The sequence below is a fragment of the Acipenser ruthenus genome, chromosome 12 (assembly GCF_902713425.1).
Source record: "Acipenser ruthenus chromosome 12, fAciRut3.2 maternal haplotype, whole genome shotgun sequence".
In the NCBI taxonomy this organism is placed as follows: Eukaryota; Metazoa; Chordata; class Actinopteri; order Acipenseriformes; family Acipenseridae; genus Acipenser; species Acipenser ruthenus.
Window position 1 is genome coordinate 40,519,113 of NC_081200.1, and position 18,885 is coordinate 40,537,997.

General features: G+C 43.3%; 1 pseudogene; it reads left to right on the top strand.

Annotated features, from left to right (window-relative positions):
* The window catches only part of LOC117417191 (FGGY carbohydrate kinase domain-containing protein-like), a 61,427-nt pseudogene extending 42,900 nt beyond the window's left edge, over positions 1-18,527 (top strand).
* The last annotated feature ends 358 nt before the right edge of the window (positions 18,528-18,885 follow it).

The window sequence follows — 18,885 nt, forward strand, 5'->3', positions numbered from 1 at the left end:
CAGTCTGTTGTAACTGCACAGTTAGTGCATTTGCAATGTAACTTGCAATGTAACAGGTGGGGGAGAATCAGAAAACCAAAATAGAAAACTATCCATTCATCCTCTAAATTACTGCATGCTTTATTGAATATTCCTGATGTTAAACTTAAGAGAAACTCAGTGAAGTAGACACATCTCTTGGCTTGTGCTTTCTACAGTGTGGTAATGAATTAGCACTTGCCAAAATGTTTCCCTTAGAATTGTGATATAGCGTGTTGGAGTGGATGAATATCTATAACAACGGAAATAAAGCTGACACCTGGCAGCTTCACAGCAAGAATCTTACTGATCTTTTCTTTTGCTTGCTGTTTACTTTTGTTATTATTTCAAACAACAACAAAAAACAAGTGGTGGTGGACTTTTTCATTGACCTTGTCCAAATAGAGTACTGTAAATAAAAAGCAATCTGTGTATTTGAATTGTTTGCATTTCCAAGGCAGTTCATCTTCAAGGAGCTCTCCTAAGCCCTCCAGGCAAGCCCGAGCATTCATATGCACAGCCAGCACAGGGCTGTTTCAACAGCAGCTTTTCATCAGCAGCAGAAGGGTGGGGGTGACACAGCTGTATGTATTAAACAGGGAGTTACAATGGCTTTCAGGTCTGTGTGTTTTTTTCAATCAGTAACGTCTGCTTGTTACTTGGCCTACGCTCCTGATACATGGATCCTGGATGTAGAGATGTTGGTGATCCTTGACCTGGATGTAGTGATGTTGGTGATCCTTGACCTGGATGTAGAGATGTTGGTGATCCTTGACCTGGATGGTCCCTGTTTAACCCACATGGCCGCCCCTGTATATTAAACAAATACACAATTCCAGTTTTAGCACCAGCCTCTGCTCTCTGACTAGCACAGAAATGTTTACCAGCATTCGATGCAAGCAGTGTGGTTGCTTTGTGTGATTGTTTGTGCATCCACAGCACAAACCCTCCTAAACCCGCAGTCTGCAAGATGTTTATAGTGTAGGTTTTGTGTCAAACTCATTTCGATAAACAAATGTGCATGATTGAATGGGCTGGGTAAAATGTATATTGACTGTCTCACAAGTTTGGTGATTGTGTTTCACCATCTAGCCCATCTATCCCAGTTCATGGGTTGAAATATTTATCTTGTATATAAAGTTGACTTGTTTAATTAAGTGGTACTGAGAAACCCTTTTTATCTACAACAAACTACATACTTATTTTTGGGAGGTCTGTGTCCTATACTATCCTATCCTGCCTACAACCTGCTGGGTTCAGATCCACTGAAATGAGTGTGATGGTCTCAGGACAGCCCTCATTGAATATTAGTCTAAAAAAAGGGGTTCAATTGAAAAATAGGGGTTACCGATTCCAAAAAAGGGGCTAATTTTTTTTGGAGTAGTGGTTAGGGCTCTGGACTCTTGACCGGAGGGTCGTGGGTTCAAATCCCAGGTGGGGGACGCTGCTGCTGTACCCTTGAGCAAGGTACTTTACCTAGATTGCTCCAGTAAAAACCCAACTGTATAAATGGGTAATTCTATGTAAAAATAATGTGTAAAAAAATATGTAATTGTGTGTAAAAATAATGTGACATCTTGTAACAATTGTAAGTCGCCCTGGATAAGTGTGTCTGCTAAGAAATAAATAATAATAATAATCATAATAATAATAATAATTTCTTGAAAAGGGTCTATCGGTTCTGAAAAAGTGATAAGCTTCAGTATGTCATCCATTGTAATGCAACATATATAACTAGTTTGTGTATATGAACAGGTGACAGAGACATCCTCAGACAGATCTCTGTTTCTAAGTAGATGCAATCAGCTTTTGTCTCTGAATAGGTAAGCTTACCCAGTTGCAACAGCCTGGTGGCAGTGGAAAGGGTTAACTGCAGTGTGCTTGGTAAAGTTGCTGCACAGCGCAGAATAGAATTCAATCAGGCAGGCTTGTGGAGCTTTTATAGAGCAACATAAATAAGCCCTGCCGACCTGGGGCTGACCCCCAGGACCCGGTGTATGACTACGCCTGTCTGAAGAAGCTGCACCAGTGGCCTGTGGTGGAGAAGCAGACCTCTGGGCTGTGGGCTGTGTTCGGCACTGATCTGTGGAGGTGTGTCTGTGGGAAAGTTTTGATTGCCCTCGGTTCAGAAGTTGATATGCCCAAGAAGAATGAACCTTTTTGTTGGCTCGTAGCAGAAAATAAATCTAGGTTTACTGTTTTAATAGCTCTTACTGTCCTAATTGCAGTTCCTCCATCATGCCCCCATCATTGACAAATAGAGTTAACAGGCATTACTTTTTACCCGAGGACATGAGAAAGCTCAGGGTTCCAGGTAAAGGCCAGTTGAGGCCTACCAGAGCTGGGGTTGGTTGCAAACATTGGCGGGGTCTCTTCCAGGATATTCTGGGGTACTGCTGTGTTATTTCATTAGTAAGTGAGATTTGTGCTAGAAAACCCTGCTTTTATCATAAATCCTATCGGGGGGTAACTGGGCAGTCTTGATTGAACTGCATTGCTATGTGTCACCGCTCAGATGAGACATGGGCTCCATGTGGTCACTCAGGGGCAGGGATGTTGACCCCTGGGCCCTGCATAAGTCTTTCCATGTGAACAGTAAACCAGTCAAGGTTCATGTTCAAAAGGACACCCCGCAGAAATAAATCTTTAAAAAAACGTTCAACTTTTCCATAAAGTGTGTACAATCCATCGTGCTAACACGGGTCTCTGCTTATTTTGCCTATGTGGCCATTTGACCTTGACATGTGAAGTTGATGTTTTACACATCATTGACTTATTGAACAGATACTGTCAGCCCCTATAAAGGTGTTACACCAACTGAAATTCAGACAGCTTCATAATGGTTAAAGGGGGAGGAACAGGGCTTAGAATGGACTGAATTGTGAATACAAAGAATATTTATGTAAGTAGCACCAAATGTTATTTTGATTGCTTTCTATGTTTGCATTTTTAATTTCCCTTACTGTTTTATGACATTTGCAGTCGTTATGAGTGGTCCTTGTTTCTGTTGCTACAGTATCCTCTAAATCTGCCTTTAGAGCTTGTCCGGAGTATCTGAAGTGCCAGCACTGAACAGCCTTCCTCATTCCATTCAGACTGTGTACCTGTATTCTCCAGACAAGATCAAAGCCAGGTAAAGGCAGAGTTAGAGAATGATGATACTAACACAATATTAGATCAATGCTTTCAAACAGCATTACACATGAAAGCAATTAAAATGACATGTACTCCATCCTGCAGATGAGATGTTAAATCAATGTCCTATTGTAAGTGACTCTGCATATAATGCAGAGTTCACAGCCTACCTCTGTAAAGCGTTTTGTGATGGTGGTCCACTATGAAAGGCGCTATATAAAATAAAGATATTATTATTATTATTATTATTATTATTATTATTATTATTATTATTATTATATTATTGAATCAAGCTACTTCCTCTTTAATAATACTGCTGCTGCCAGTAATACTAGTAACGCTACTTGTTTCAGATCAGTGAAAGGCCTCTGTTTGTCCCAGGTGTGTGGGGTCCTTACTGTTCTGCTCAGGGCTGTGGCTGAATGAAGGAGGTCAGAGTGCCACTGGAAAGCTGGTGAGAATGGATCTCTTCTGCTCATAATTCATTCTACCGTCTTCACAGCCGCATTGAGCCTGTATTGCTGCAATCGAACACTCATTCCCAACTACCTGAATGACTGTATTCAGTGCAGGTCAACCCTTTCAGCCACGTTCTGCTTCTTCGTTTCTACTGCTGTACTGTACATACATCCACTAGGGCTCCATTTCCTTACATCTGTTAAACTGTGATCCAGTTCCATTGTTTGTACCTTGTTGCTTTTGCCCTCTGTTACACTTAGATCACATCATTAAAGGACACGCTGCTTTCCCTGAGCTACAGAAAAAAAGCCAAAGAAAGGTTTGTATCGACTCTCTTATTTCCACGTCTGTGCTTTTTTGCGCTTGATATTAAAAATTTACACAGAATCTCCAAGTTGCGTCCTAATTGTTTTGCTCTTTTATTGATTTGTTCTTTCTTTCTAAAGCCCGCAGGAAGCTAATGGGGAGAATCTATAAGCTCCTGCTGCGTTAGCCTGTTAATTATTTTGATTAGTTTCTGCACAATGGAGATGTGAAGGTACCAGTGGCAGGCTTGTTTTGGATTGTGAACTCAGCCACGGAAAAGTTTTGAAGTCTGACTGAAATTAATGGAAATAAATCTAAACACTAATATAGGTTTGTAGGAAGGAACAAATAAGAACACATGTCAAAAAAAAGGAAAACACAATACACAGCTAAGGGAAATGAATGCAGAGCGCTGTTTAAAAGGGTGGGTGTTTTCAGAATTGACCCTGTATGTTGTTTTGATGCACAAGCTTTCTGAGCATGACTTTCTGTCAAGGTTAGCACTGCTCTGGGTACTGCATATTCAGTATAGACCACATGGCGGGGGTGTTATTGCTAAACATGCCTTGTGGCCAGCTCAGATTTAAAGCTAAATAAACATCTGTGCAGAAGTCGGGTTAAAGTGGTAAGCATGCGTCGAATCCCCTCCGGGACCTCATTAGTGCACGACAGGGGGGAGTTTTAAAGGAGAAATGAATTATTGCGGCAAGTTGGATTTTTAAATAAACCCCAAAAAGCTGAAAGCCTGGGTGGGTCACATTGAGATGCGCCCATGGGTTCATGTTTTGTTGTTTGTTTGTTTTTTTGCTCAAATGCAAACATATTTCCAGCTGTTTCATTGAACCAGATGAGAAACCTTAGACAAGTAGTTCACATATACAGTGGGGTTGGCCAACAGATAGAGTAGCGTCAAAGTCAAGACATCAATATCGTAACAGTATCCTTCTAGCAACACCACATTGGCAGGGCTACTCGTCTAGGTCCTTGCACCACTCAATCCAACACCACATTGGCAGGGCTACTCATCTAGGTCCTTGCTTCACTCAATCCAACACCACATTGGCAGGGCTACTCGTCTAGGTACTTGCACCACTCAGTCCAACACCACATTGGCAGGGCTACTCGTCTAGGTCCTTGCTCCACTCAATCCAACACCACATTGGCAGGGCTACTCGTCTAGGTCTTTGCTCCACTCAATCCAACACCACATTGGCAGGGCTACTCGTTTAGGTCCTTGCTCCACTCAATCCAACACCACATTGGCAGGGCTACTCGTCTAGGTCCTTGCTCCACTCAATCCAACACCACATTGGCAGGGCTACTCGTCTAGGTCCTTGCTCCACTCAATCCAACACCACATTGGCATGGCTACTCGTCTAGGTCCTTGCTTCACTCAATCCAACACCACATTGGCATGGCTACTCGTCTAGGTCCTTGCTTCACTCAGTCCAACACCACATTGGCAGGGCTACTCGTCTAGGTCCTTGCACCACTCAGTTCACATGCATTTAAAAACAAAAGTCTAATTCTATTCCAATTTCCTTCATTTCTTTGATATTTTTTTGACTTGCAAGGGTCTTCCAAGGAAACTATCTTAAGGTGGCAAACTAATTATCTGTATTCCAATGTTTGTTTTTTCTAATATTGATATAATCTTCCGTTTATCAATCTGACCTTGGCCACCAGGACAATCCCACAAACCCTTAAATACTCATTGCTATAAAGAATGCAGTAAGGCCAGAGTGTCCTGTGAGAGGAGTCAACAGTTAAGCCAAAACCTGCATTGTCTCTAAAACCCTGACCAGTACTGTATGCTACAAACAACACAGAAATAAACCAGCCATAATGTATACAGTGTACTCATTCAGAGAGAGAATTACCTGGGGTATTTGCAGTAAAGAGTCTGGTTTATATAGACAAAACAAGGCAGTTCCTAATAGCATTAGCTATAGCTTGCGAGTCTTAACTGTACTGTACAGTGAAACTCCTGCCTTCCCCAGCTCTGAAATACTGTATAAAAGTCGATACAATACTTGAACATTCCCTTACAGCATAACTCTCCAGTTGCCAGTGTGTTGCCCTTTATAAATAATCCAGTAACACAAGACCATGTGTTTTTGGTTGTTGTTCCAAGCTGGACCGTTGCAAGGACCCAGCTTGGCATGGGAGTACAATGAAATAAAAGAGAAATCAGGGACGAGCATGTTCTTTCAATTAGTGCCCTCCGTTTAGTGGGCCAGCTGGCCTGACTTTGATTGGAACTTCAAGCCAAGACAGACCCTAGCAATACCCACAGCACCCCCCAGCCCCCCTTAGTAATTTATTTTCCTTGCATCTCTGCTCTGAGTGTCATTATCTTTGGGCAAATGCTTAATATCAAGGGTGTCAAAACATGTTCAAGAACGGCAAATGGATTGTTGATGTTTTTATGACCCTGGGTAGTCGTAAAAAGTCAAAAAGCTCGTACACTGAGCAGATTCTGACATTAATCCATTCTCTTGAAGAAAACACAGAGATCTAGGCTGCCATTGGTAGTGGTGCATTTGCTGTTGTCAAAAATCATGAATGTTGGTTTAAAAAAAACTTGTACTGCAGAAGTACTGGCTTTCTCCCCAGCACTCATGATTGGGGTGACCCCTGTCCTTCTAGAGTTTAGAGTCATAAATCTACAGTTCTTTATAAATCACATATAATAAATCAGCCATTCCGGATCTGTCAGACCTCCAGTACATCTTATCCTGTGTGCAGACGTTATCCATAGGGCACAATTCTAAAGTCAGAAAATCAACACTTTGTTATGTTTAATAATAGTTTGTGTGTGTGTCTGTTTGTGTACTCAGCTTTGCTTCATGGGCGCTCAAACTGCACCAGATGACACGTCTTACACAAGAAGAGGCCCGTATTAACTTCTATAAGAGGCCATTTAAGGTCTGCATAAAGATAGTTACAAGCCTATGTGTGTGTGTGGGGGGGGTGGGGTTTAAGAACATTACTCTGAAGGGATAAGCATAAGTGTATAAATAAATGCATACATGCATACATAAACTTCTCAACTTTGTTTTTCCCTTGTGTTCTCTGTAGCGGTGAGAATATCTACACATTCTTTAACCGTCACCTGGAAGCGATCAAGAGGAGTCGGCCCTGGGCCTGCTTACTGATGATTTGCACGTTTGGACTGATTTCCATGGCAACCGATCTCCTCTGGCTGACCCTGCACTGAAGGGCATGGTAAGGGAAAACATATCTTCTCCTCCTCACAAACTCAAAGTCACACACACACTCACTCACTCTCAGCTCCAGGCTCCACACACTGGAGTGAATGGTGTATTATCCTGAAGTACTGTTCTCTAATGGAAGCCGCCAGGCTGATAAGTAACGTTTTGGTATTGCTTCACGTTACCTGACTCCCATATTCTTTCTTTTGTTCCTTCATTCTTTCATTCCTACGTTCGTTCTTTTTATCGTTATTATTTATTTCTTAGCATACACCTTTATCCAGGGTGACTTACAATTGTTACAAGAAATCACATTATTTTTACATACAATTACCCATTTATACAGTTGGGTTTTTACTGGAGCAATCTAGGTAAAGTACCTTGCTCAAAGGTACAGCAGCAGTGTCCCCCTACCTGGGATTGAACCCACGACCCTCCGGTCAAGAGTCCAGAACCCTAACCACTACTCCACACTGCTGCCCTACTTCTTTCCTGTACTCATTTGCCTTTGCCTTCAACTTTCACCCATTTACCAATGTCATTGCCCAGTACTGATAGCGTTATCTTTATATGTGGGGATTGCCCTGTCATCATCCTGCTATTTTCTGCAGGTTGTACTTTATGATTGTTATAAACCAATACACACTATTGCACATGTATATAAGGAGTTGGCATTGCTTGGGTCTGGGGTTTGTGCAGGCTAATACACTGGTATATACACTAATAAACTGGGAAAATGAAAGAAAACCGCTTTGTTAATAATGAAGCATCAAACATCCCTATGTCTAGGATACATTCCATTGGTTTGGATATTCAATATGTAATTTGTTTCTGTCATTCAACTACATTGTGGTCTGGGGAAGTCTGGGGAGGAATGGAAAAGAAGCGGCTTAACTGTGCTGTGATTGTAATGAGTTGCAAGTGCTTTGTTTTTTATCACACATTTCTTCAAAAGAAAGTTGAACTGCTGTGGCGTGATGCAAAGCAAAATAAACACAGCTCAGAATCACTGCTGTATTTAACCCATGACACAGGATCCTCGTTCCAGACAGGTCGACACAAACAGACTGCAGATCCAGTCCAGCTCTCCTGCAGTGACAGCTAGGTACAGTTGAGAGAAGCACACGTCACAATGGGTCAGTAGAGACAGCAGCCGGTATCTGAGCAGTCAGTCAGCACATGACTGTCCCTGCAACACTCTGCCCCAGAGTGTGTAACCTAACACCTGTGTCCCTGCAACACTCTGCCCCAGAGTGTATAACCTAACACCTGTGTCCCTGCAACACTCTGCCCCAGAGTGTGTAAACAAACACCTGTATCCCTGCAACACTCTGCCCCTTGTGGATGTAAGAAATAGATCAGTAAGAAATGCTGAACAAATGTTGCCCTTTACAGTTTCTACAGAAGATTGTATTTGTTACTGCAAAATAGCTAAGTAATAATGCAGCATCGTGTCCAAAATCCTGTGTTATACAAGGATGTATGTTTTTGTTAGGGGCATGTTAGCTGACTGCAAATTGGAGAGTGGAGACTAGGTACAGAGGTGAAGGGGGAAAGGGGGCGCTATGGGAGGCCTGTTAGGTTCCTGCTCAGCGTGTGTGTGTGTGTGTGTGCGCGCGTGTGTGCGTGCGTGCGCATGCCCCAACTTTCAATATTGTGGTGATTCATACCTCCCTGGAATATAGTAAATCTGTTCAATATATTGGAGTCAATGCAAAGCGCTCATAAACACTAGAAACACACATGCATGTGTGTGTGTGCTTTGGTAGGGCAGAGGAGGGGAGTGGGGTGCAGAAGGAAGGCTGTATTTTAGAGGAATCTGCATTCAGGAGCTATAAATAAAGAGGCTGGTTTAAATATCAGCCAGAATCGACAGCTAATCCTGATGGTGCTCCAGTTATCCAAGCAGACGGACAAAGGGCTGTGTTAACAGCCCTGGAATTCCCCTGTGTGGGAGGCTGGGGTCGCAGAGAAGGGAAAGGTCATGGCTGAAAGTGTTTCACTCATTAGTGCCCTGCTGCAGGTCGTGATGCCACACATTCCGAGGGCAGTGCTCGGCTCTGCACTCCAGCCAGTCGGGCAGTCGCTGCAGGAAATGATGAGAAAAAGAGGCTGGGGCTCCTCTTGGATTGAAAAAAGGAATTAGGTTTGCTTTACCTGGGGATTATACTGTATAACCCCCTTCCCCTGGTATTGAGAAACTATGCCAAACACCTTTTGTAACTCAATAGATACAGGATGGGTTTATATGCACAGTATTATTCAAGGAAAGTAAAGCTACTGTTGCATACGTGGATTAAAAAAAAAAAAAGGATTTGTTCATGTGTGAATAAAATTGCTAAAAGTGCTAAAAAGATAGATTATCAATATTAATAGATACAAAAGTTTTTTTTTTTAAATGTGTATTTGCTAATTTAACTGTGTACAGTAAGTCGTTTAGAATGTCAGTATTTAGTTGATTTCGTTTTTAGTTGTTTTTCTGTTCATGTTTATATAGCGGACTGTACATACAATACAATGGCCCTTCATGCCTTACAGTGGAAAGAGGGTTGGTCAGTGAGGGGTTAATGACAACAGCACAGAGAGAGAGAGAGAGAGAGAGAGAGTGGGGGAAGTCAGTCTGGAACTGGTCACGGAGCTGTTTGTTTGAGCTGGAGTTTCGGTTTCCTCCTCTCCTATCACTCATTGACTCCAGGGGTCACAGACAGTTTCAGGTTATTGTCCAGCATACCTGACACACTGCATGGGAAATCACAAACCTTCCTGGGGACCCAATTAGGAGGGGAGGGGCCTCACAGGGCAGCTGATATGACAGCCCTTAACCATTACATGACAGCGACCCAAGACGGCCACGTTCATATTGCATCTGGGCTTGAGACTATATGTGCATAAGTCACTGCTATTTTAATAGTGTCAGTTCTTGTTGCTGTACTAACCAACTGACTACAGTAAACCAACCTACTAAGTACAGTAAAAGTACAGTCCAAATCTGTCTTTAATAAAAAAAAAGAATTGTAAGGAGAAAAATATCTTTTATTTTGTTTACAAATTTTGAACTACACAATTAGGTTATAATTCAAGGTCTCTCAAGCTTAAAGTTGTCTCTTCATTTTGTGTAGCTTTGCTGCAGTACAAACCTCACTGAGGTCCTTCTTGGTCTTCATGTTTGCCCGTGCTTGCCCTTAAAAGGTTTACCACACCAAATGTGCATGGTTTTGCAGTTTTCCCATGCTTTTCCCCTTGGTACTTTGCAATTCCCATACCCTGGTTTGCCACGTTTTTAATAAGCTGTATCATACCACTCTGGGTTTTATAATGCTGGTCTATGCTTTACTATGTTTTTGTATGGTTAGCTATGGTTTCATGCTTCATTAGGCTTTGCTATGCATTTACTATGGGACAGTTTCATAAGGGAACAGCTTAGTGAATTATTTTTATTATGTATGTATTTAGTTCTGGTCTGTAATCTGAATGGGTTTGTGCTGTGTCTTCATGAAGGCCCTGGTCTGTAATGTGAATGGGTTTGTGCTGTGTCTTCATGAAGGCCCTGGTCTGTAATGTGAATGGGTTTGTGCTGTGTCTTCATGAAGGCCCTGGTCTGTAATGTGAATGGGTTTGTGCTGTGTCTTCATGAAGGCCCTGGTCTGTAATGTGAATGGGTTTGTGCCGTGTCTTCATGAAGGCCCTGGTCTGTAATGTGAATGGGTTTGTGCTGTGTCTTCATGAAGGCCCTGGTCTGTAATGTGAATGGGTTTGTGCTGTGTCTTCATGAAGGCCCTGGTCTGTAATGTGAATGGGTTTGTGCTGTGTCTTCATGAAGGCCCTGGTCTGTAATGTGAATGGGTTTGTGCCGTGTCTTCATGAAGGCCCTGGTCTGTAATGTGAATGGGTTTGTGCTGTGTCTTCATGAAGGCCCTGGTCTGTAATGTGAATGGGTTTGTGCTGTGTCTTCATGAAGGCCCTGGTCTGTAATGTGAATGGGTTTGTGCTGTGTCTTCATGAAGGCCCTGGTCTGTAATGTGAACGGGTTTGTGCTGTGTCTTCATGAAGGCCCTGGTCTGTAATGTGAATGGGTTTGTGCTGTGTCTTCATGAAGGCCCTGGTCTGTAATGTGAATGGGTTTGTGCTGTGTCTTCATGAAGGCCCTGGTCTGTAATGTGAATGGGTTTGTGCTGTGTCTTCTCGAAGGCCCTGGTCTGTAATGTGAATGGGTTTGTGCTGTGTCTTCTCGAAGGCCCTGGTCTGTAATGTGAATGGGTTTGTGCTGTGTCTTCATGAAGGCCCTGGTCTGTAATGTGAATGGGTTTGTGCTGTGTCTTCATGAAGGCCCTGGTCTGTAATGTGAATGGGTTTGTGCTGTGTCTTCATGAAGGCCCTGGTCTGTAATGTGAACGGGTTTGTGCTGTGTCTTCATGAAGGCCCTGGTCTGTAATTTGAATGGGTTTGTGCTGTGTCTTCATGAAGGCCCTGGTCTGTAATGTGAATGGGTTTGTGCTGTGTCTTCATGAAGGCCCTGGTCTGTAATGTGAATGGGTTTGTGCTGTGTCTTCTCGAAGGCCCTGGTCTGTAATGTGAATGGGTTTGTGCTGTGTCTTCATGAAGGCCCTGGTCTGTAATGTGAATGGGTTTGTGCTGTGTCTTCATGAAGGCCCTGGTCTGTAATGTGAATGGGTTTGTGCTGTGTCTTCATGAAGGCCCTGGTCTGTAATGTGAATAGGTTTGTGCTGTATCTTCATGAAGGCCCTGGTCTGTAATGTGAATGGGTTTGTGCTGTGTCTTCATGAAGGCCCTGGTCTGTAATGTGAATGGGTTTGTGCTGTGTCTTCATGAAGGCCCTGGTCTGTAATGTGAACGGGTTTGTGCTGTGTCTTCATGAAGGCCCTGGTCTGTAATGTGAATGGGTTTGTGCTGTGTCTTCATGAAGGCCCTGGTCTGTAATGTGAACGGGTTTGTGCTGTGTCTTCATGAAGGCCCTGGTCTGTAATGTGAATGGGTTTGTGCTGTGTCTTCATGAAGGCCCTGGTCTGTAATGTGAATGGGTTTGTGCTGTGTCTTCATGAAGGCCCTGGTCTGTAATGTGAATGAGTTTGTGCTGTGTCTTCATGAAGGCCCTGGTCTGTAATGTGAATGGGTTTGTGCTGTGTCTTCATGAAGGCCCTGGTCTGTAATGTGAATGGGTTTGTGCTGTGTCTTCATGAAGGCCCTGGTCTGTAATGTGAATGGGTTTGTGCTGTGTCTTCATGAAGGCCCTGGTCTGTAATGTGAATGGGTTTGTGCTGTGTCTTCATGAAGGCCCTGGTCTGTAATGTGAATGGGTTTGTGCTGTGTCTTCATGAAGGCCCTGGTCTGTAATGTGAATGGGTTTGTGCTGTGTCTTCATGAAGGCCCTGGTCTGTAATGTGAATGGGTTTGTGCTGTGTCTTCATGAAGGCCCTGGTCTGTAATGTGAATGGGTTTGTGCTGTGTCTTCATGAAGGCCCTGGTCTGTAATGTGAATGGGTTTGTGCTGTGTCTTCATGAAGGCCCTGGTCTGTAATGTGAATGGGTTTGTGCTGTGTCTTCATGAAGGCCCTGGTCTGTAATGTGAATGGGTTTGTGCTGTGTCTTCATGAAGGCCCTGGTCTGTAATGTGAATGGGTTTGTGCTGTGTCTTCTCGAAGGCCCTGGTCTGTAATGTGAATGGGTTTGTGCTGTGTCTTCATGAAGGCCCTGGTCTGTAATGTGAATGGGTTTGTGCTGTGTCTTCTCGAAGGCCCTTGTCTGTAATGTGAATGGGTTTGTGTCGTGTCTCTCTTGTCCAGGCCTGTCTGTGGTGTTGTCTCGAGAGGTGGAGTCTGTGCTAGTTGGAGCTGCTATTCTGGGAGCCTGTGCCTCGGGGGACTTCCACTCCATTCAGGTACAGTACGGTTCAGCTCCATGTTGTGAAAATGTACTGTCTGCATACAGCGTGGGTTCCCACTGTAATTTTCTACCTAAGCAGCAGATGATATCTCAGGGGGACGGCTTTACATACTGTGTGGATACAGAGCTGACGCACCTTAAAGGTGGTGTGAGATTGAAGGGGTGAAATCGTCGCATTCAGATGTTTAATTTAAAGGTGTACTGTACTTATACACCCCTAGTTTTTAAAAATCACTTTCCCAGCCCTCTGTTAACTTCCGTGCCCTTTTCACTGCCCCCCTTATCATCGTGCGGTCAAAGTGCTCATGTCCTGCAAGTCATTTTGAAAAGTCTCTGGAGGTAAAATGCTGTTGTCATTTTTAATCGGCAGCTGTCAAGTTCCCAAGCATGTACACAGTTGTTGGATTTCCGTGATTGAGCTGGGAATTCTACCGTCTGTGACTGTACTCCGCCAGCCCCTCAGCGTGGCAGGTGAAGATAGAATATCTCCGTCTGGAAGTGAATCAGACAGCACTAGAGAGCCAAGGTTCCAGCAATGCACGTGTGGATGCAGGATTGACATGGCTGGGATTGTTGCTTATTCAAAACATCCCTGGCTCTCAACTGCAAGGGGAACAGGCCATTCCACAGTGGAGCACACACTTATAATACAGCATGTTTATAAAACATTTCATTAAAAAAAAGAAGAAGAAGAAGAAGAAGAAATTATTTTTTTACAAGTGGTTATCGGCGATTATATACTGATTATATACAGACATGCTCAAATTTGTTGGTACCCTTACAGCTCATTGAAATAATGCTTCATTCCTCCTGAAAAGTGATGAAATTAAAAGCTATTTTATCATGTATACTTGCATGCCTTTGGTATGTCATAGAATAAAGCAAAGAAGCTATGAAAAGAGATGAATTATTGCTGATTCCACAAAGATATTCTAAAATGGCCTGGACACATTTGTTGGTACCCCTTAGAAAAGATAATAAATAATTGGATTATAGTGATATTTCAAACTAATTAGTTTCTTTAATTAGTATCACACATGTCTCCAATCTTGTAATCAGTCATTCAGCCTATTTAAATGGAGAAAAGTAGTCACTGTGCTGTTTGGTATCATTGTGTGCACCACACTGAACATGGACCAGAGAAAGCAAAGGAGAGAGTTGTCTGAGGAGATCAGAAAGAAAATAATAGACAAGCATGGTAAAGGTAAAGGCTACAAGACCATCTCCAAGCAGCTTGATGTTCCTTTGACAACAGTTGCAAATATTATTAAGTAGTTTAAGGTCCATGGAACTGTAGCCAACCTCCCTGGGCGCGGCCGCAAGAGGAAAATCGACCCCAGATTGAACAGAAGGATAGTGCGAATGGTAGAAAAAGAACCAAGGATAACTGCCAAAGAGATACAAGCTGAACTCCAAGGTGAAGGTACGTCAGTTTCTGATCGCACCATCCGTCGCTTTTTGAGCGAAAGTGGGCTCCATGGAAGAAGACCCAGGAGGACCACTTTTGAAAGAAAAACATAAAAAAGCCAGACTGGAATTTGCTAAAATGCATATTGACAAGCCACAATCCTTCTGGGAGAATGCTCTTTGGACAGGTGAGTCAAAACTGGAGCTTTTTGGCAAGTCACATCAGCTCTGTGTTCACAGACGAAAAAATGAAGCTTTCAAAGAAAAGAACACCATACCTACAGTGAAACAGGGAGGAGGCTCGGTTATGTTTTGGGGCTGCTTTGCTGCGCCTGGCACAGGGTGCCTTGAATCTGTGCAGGGCACAATGAAATCTCAAGACTATCAAGGCATTCTGGAGCGAAACGTACTGCCCAGTGTCAGAAAGCTCTGTCTCAGTCGCAGGTCATGGGTCCTCCAACAGGATAATGACCCAAAACACATAGCTAAAAGCACCCAAGAATGGATAAGAACAAAACATTCGACTATTCTGAAGTGGCCTTCTATGAGTCTTGATCTGAATCCTATCGAACATCTATGGAAAGAGCTGAAACTTGCAGTCTGGAGAAGGCACCCATCAAACCTGAGACAGCTGGAGCAGTTTGCTCAGGAAGAGTGGGCCAAACTACCTGTTAACAGGTGCAGAAGTCTCATTGAGAGCTACAGAAAACATTTGATTGCAGTGATTGCCTCTAAAAGTTGTGCAACATAATATTAGGTTAGTGGTCCCATCATTTTTGTCCATGCCATTTTCATTTGTTTTCTTATTTACAATGTTATGTTGAATAAAAAATCAAAAGCAAAGTCTGATTTCTATTAAATATGGAATAAACAATGGTGGATGCCAATTACTTTAGTCAGTTTCAAGTTATTTCAGAGAAAATTGTGCATTCTTCGTTTTTTGTGGAGTGGTACCAACAAATTTGAGCACGTCTGTACACATTTTTAAGGACTTACTTTGGGATTTAATGATTTCTTCTGAAAAACAAAGGAATGCAGGTTGGTGTTAATTTAGGGTATCTGGGCACCCACAAAGTCCTGTTGAGCAGACCCCAGGATTCAGTATCCTTCATAAGGAAGGGGTTAATATAGCCATGCTGGGAGAGAGTGGCGTGATGTTTTCAGAGGCACTAAGCCTCTAGCCTCCTGCGTTTTGGATGTTGACTGATACATGATACCGGCTGACATCTGTTGCCCTTCTCACTTGGTGGGCTCACCTCGTACTTTTACATTTCCACCACGTCCTTGCCATTACAAACACGATAAAACCAAATCCCTGGGGGACTCGGAGAGCAGGCTGACAGCCACAGAGTCTGGCATCTGCTGGCAGTGGCACTGAGCACTGCAGCCTCTCTGTAAACAGGGAGAGGACTGACAGCCATCCAGACAGACACACAGACAGCCAGACAGACAGACAGACTGACAGCTTCCCACCCTCCCTCACGCAGTGTCCTTGGCTATTGGTTTTCCTTTAATAACACATCATTTGTATTCATGTTTTGTTTTGTTAAAACAACATTACAAGTACAATGTGATTGTACTCTCAAACGCCAAAAGAAGGTGCTTTCAGTTGTGTTTTTTTTTTGTTGCTGTGTTGTTTTTTGAACCCAAGATGTTATCCATGTATTACCCGTTAACCCTGCTCAGGCCCCTTGTTCGTGAGATATCTTGGTAACCCCAAACAGATGATCATCCCTCTTCAAGAACATTTTAGCTTTGATACGCATGTGAGTCTTATTCTGCAGCACCCCAAAATCAGTTTACTAATGCAGAAGGACCGGCTGTGGTATTTGTCCTTTGTTTTACCCCTCAAATTACGCAATGGTGACTGACTGCCCATTCAAAGTGATACGTAAGCCTAGTTCAAATCTCCTGGACTAATTCAGTGTACACAGAGTTTCTATCCTGTATGATCACCATGCAGAGGATCCACAGGCAGTTGGCTTCCAAGTTAAAACGCTGGCACTCACTCCAGACCCCGTTTCCCACTGTCTTTTAAGGGCAAAAATATCATGTCTCTCTCTCTCCATAAAGGGGAGTGACATTTGTACAGCGTAACCAACAAGCAGTTTGAAGTTTGTTTCCCCGTGTGTGTGTGTGTGTGTGTGTGTGTGTGTGTGTGTGTGGCAGAGCAGTTCTTGAAACTGCCACCTTGGCTCCTGGATTTCAAGCAGTAAAAGGTCTCACTCCTGCTGTGAAATGAATAGAGGAAGCATCGTGTGTGGGGTGGCTCTGCTTTCCTTACATAGCCTTGCAGTATTGTCTTGGGTTTCAGTGTAAGGGTGCTGCTGCTTATTGAGTACAGCCCTTACATATCGCAGACAGCAGGTCCTTGCTGCCTGGGTTACTGTCAATAAACTCCTTAAAAGGCCTTTTTTTAAAACTGAATCAATCTAGGTTCAGTTTAGTTCCACCGAGCCCGACTTGCTGTCCCTCAAATCCGGTGCCGTCATTTGCGAGAAGAAAATCCTCATTGTCTTTCTCTGTGCTTGTTTGCAGTAGGAATGCTTGCTAGATAGCGGGGCTTGAGCCTCTATACCATGGGTATGTCATGCTTTTAACTCTTAATGCGTTCTGTCAGATGCCTTTCTGGCTCGGTATGCGGAGAATGTGTTTGATCCGCGGGAGACCCACCATGACAAAGCCAGTGCATCTGTTAACAGGCATGCCTGATGGATATTTCTGTCGAGACTCTCGGATGGAGCCGCCGTTGCATCCAGTAACCTTGCCCCCTCTCCTCCTCTCCCCCCTCGCACTGTGGAATGCAAGGTCAGACACTGAAGTGAACCTGAATCGGAGCTGGCAGAAGCACAGGGTCCTGTAACCCTCTGCCTTGTTACGAACAGTCTCATCATCTCAAGATCAATGTGCTGTCAATCTGACGCTCTTACAAGTCCTTTGCTGACAGTGTAAGGCAGCATCTTACCTGTTGTGATGGGACCATGAGACACAGTAAAGGGCGTTAGCAGGTTATTAAAGTAAGCTTGCTAACCCCCCCCCCCCCCCCACACACACACAGTGTGTCTTGCTAGTTTTATACTATTTTTTTTTTTATTTCAATCATTTTATTCCTCTCTGAAAAAGCAGTTTTGGCTCAGCTGCCTTTTTATTCAGCTTCAGTCTGTATGTATACACAGACCCTAACAAACATCAGGCTGGTCTGGTTACTAGACCTGCAGTTTTGATCTAAGCAGTGAGACAGACCAAAAGTGACAGGAGTCTGTGTGATGGAGAATTACACTGTGTCTGTGGGTCTGGGCTGAAAGTAAAGTATACATTTTTTTGAATGACAAAACTGAACTTGAGGGAGTTTGGCATAGCAGTTTCACCCATTACAAGCTTGATTAGCCACAGTGCATAGGTAAGCTGTGCAGTGGGTCTTATTTCCATGCCTGTGTCATGTTTTAAATATGCCAGCTGTGGGCTGCCAGTAAGGTTTCCTGTAAAGGTCTGTGGATGGGGGGAGGTGGCAGTCGACTGTAGCTAATTTATGTAACTTAATAGTCCTTGACTTGGATGGGGAGAGGGGGGTGTTTCTTATGATTGAGTATAGCCGATACCAGGGGAGGTGGAACTCCTAACTGCTGCACTCTGACCTCTATCAATGGGTGTTACTGTTAGGAATCATACAGATGGTACAAGTTGGTCTCATAAGACATGTCTTATTGTCTTATTTAGCCCACCAAGCTCTTAGCCAATCAGATTTGAACAGCCACACAAAAAAACGAAGTTTGATCACCAAAAACAAGCCAAATACTAATCGTGTTATGTCAGCAGGCATTTGACGGCACAAGTCAGCAAAGTTGCTGTTTTATTCAAAAGCATCAGTTAGCTGGTAGACAGTATGACCCAGGTTTAAGGTTTCCGTAGCCTTGGTTATGTTTATTTTCAGCTTTTCTACCATGAATGCTGCTATTAACACAAAGCACATGCAGTTACTGGTCTGTGTCTGCTCAGCGCGACCAGAGGCACTTGTCTATCATCAACATCCAGTGGAAATTCAGCAAGTGCCCTTGTGTGCTAGACATGGAGCTGCGGCTGTCATGAGCCTACAGAGCTTGGTCTGTGAGTGTTTCCTAATTGAGGGCTGCTTCATAGAGTCGTCAGAACCTGTGCTTGTAGATTGACTTCTAGATTATCAATACTATTCCAGAAGTCTACTGCTTTTTAGTTTTTTCTTTCATAGTATTTTATGAACAAATTTAGGAACACATGTGCTGGTAACTGTGTATATACTGTCATATAGTAACAGTACCATTTACACTAAGGCAGGCTGTGATTATCTAAAATGCTGTAACTGAACCAGTGTGCTACTGCCATCTAGTGGAGGTGTCCGGTAATGTTGGAATGGTGGATTTGTGTGTTTAGTAAATATCACATACTTGCCAGCACTAGTTCTTATATG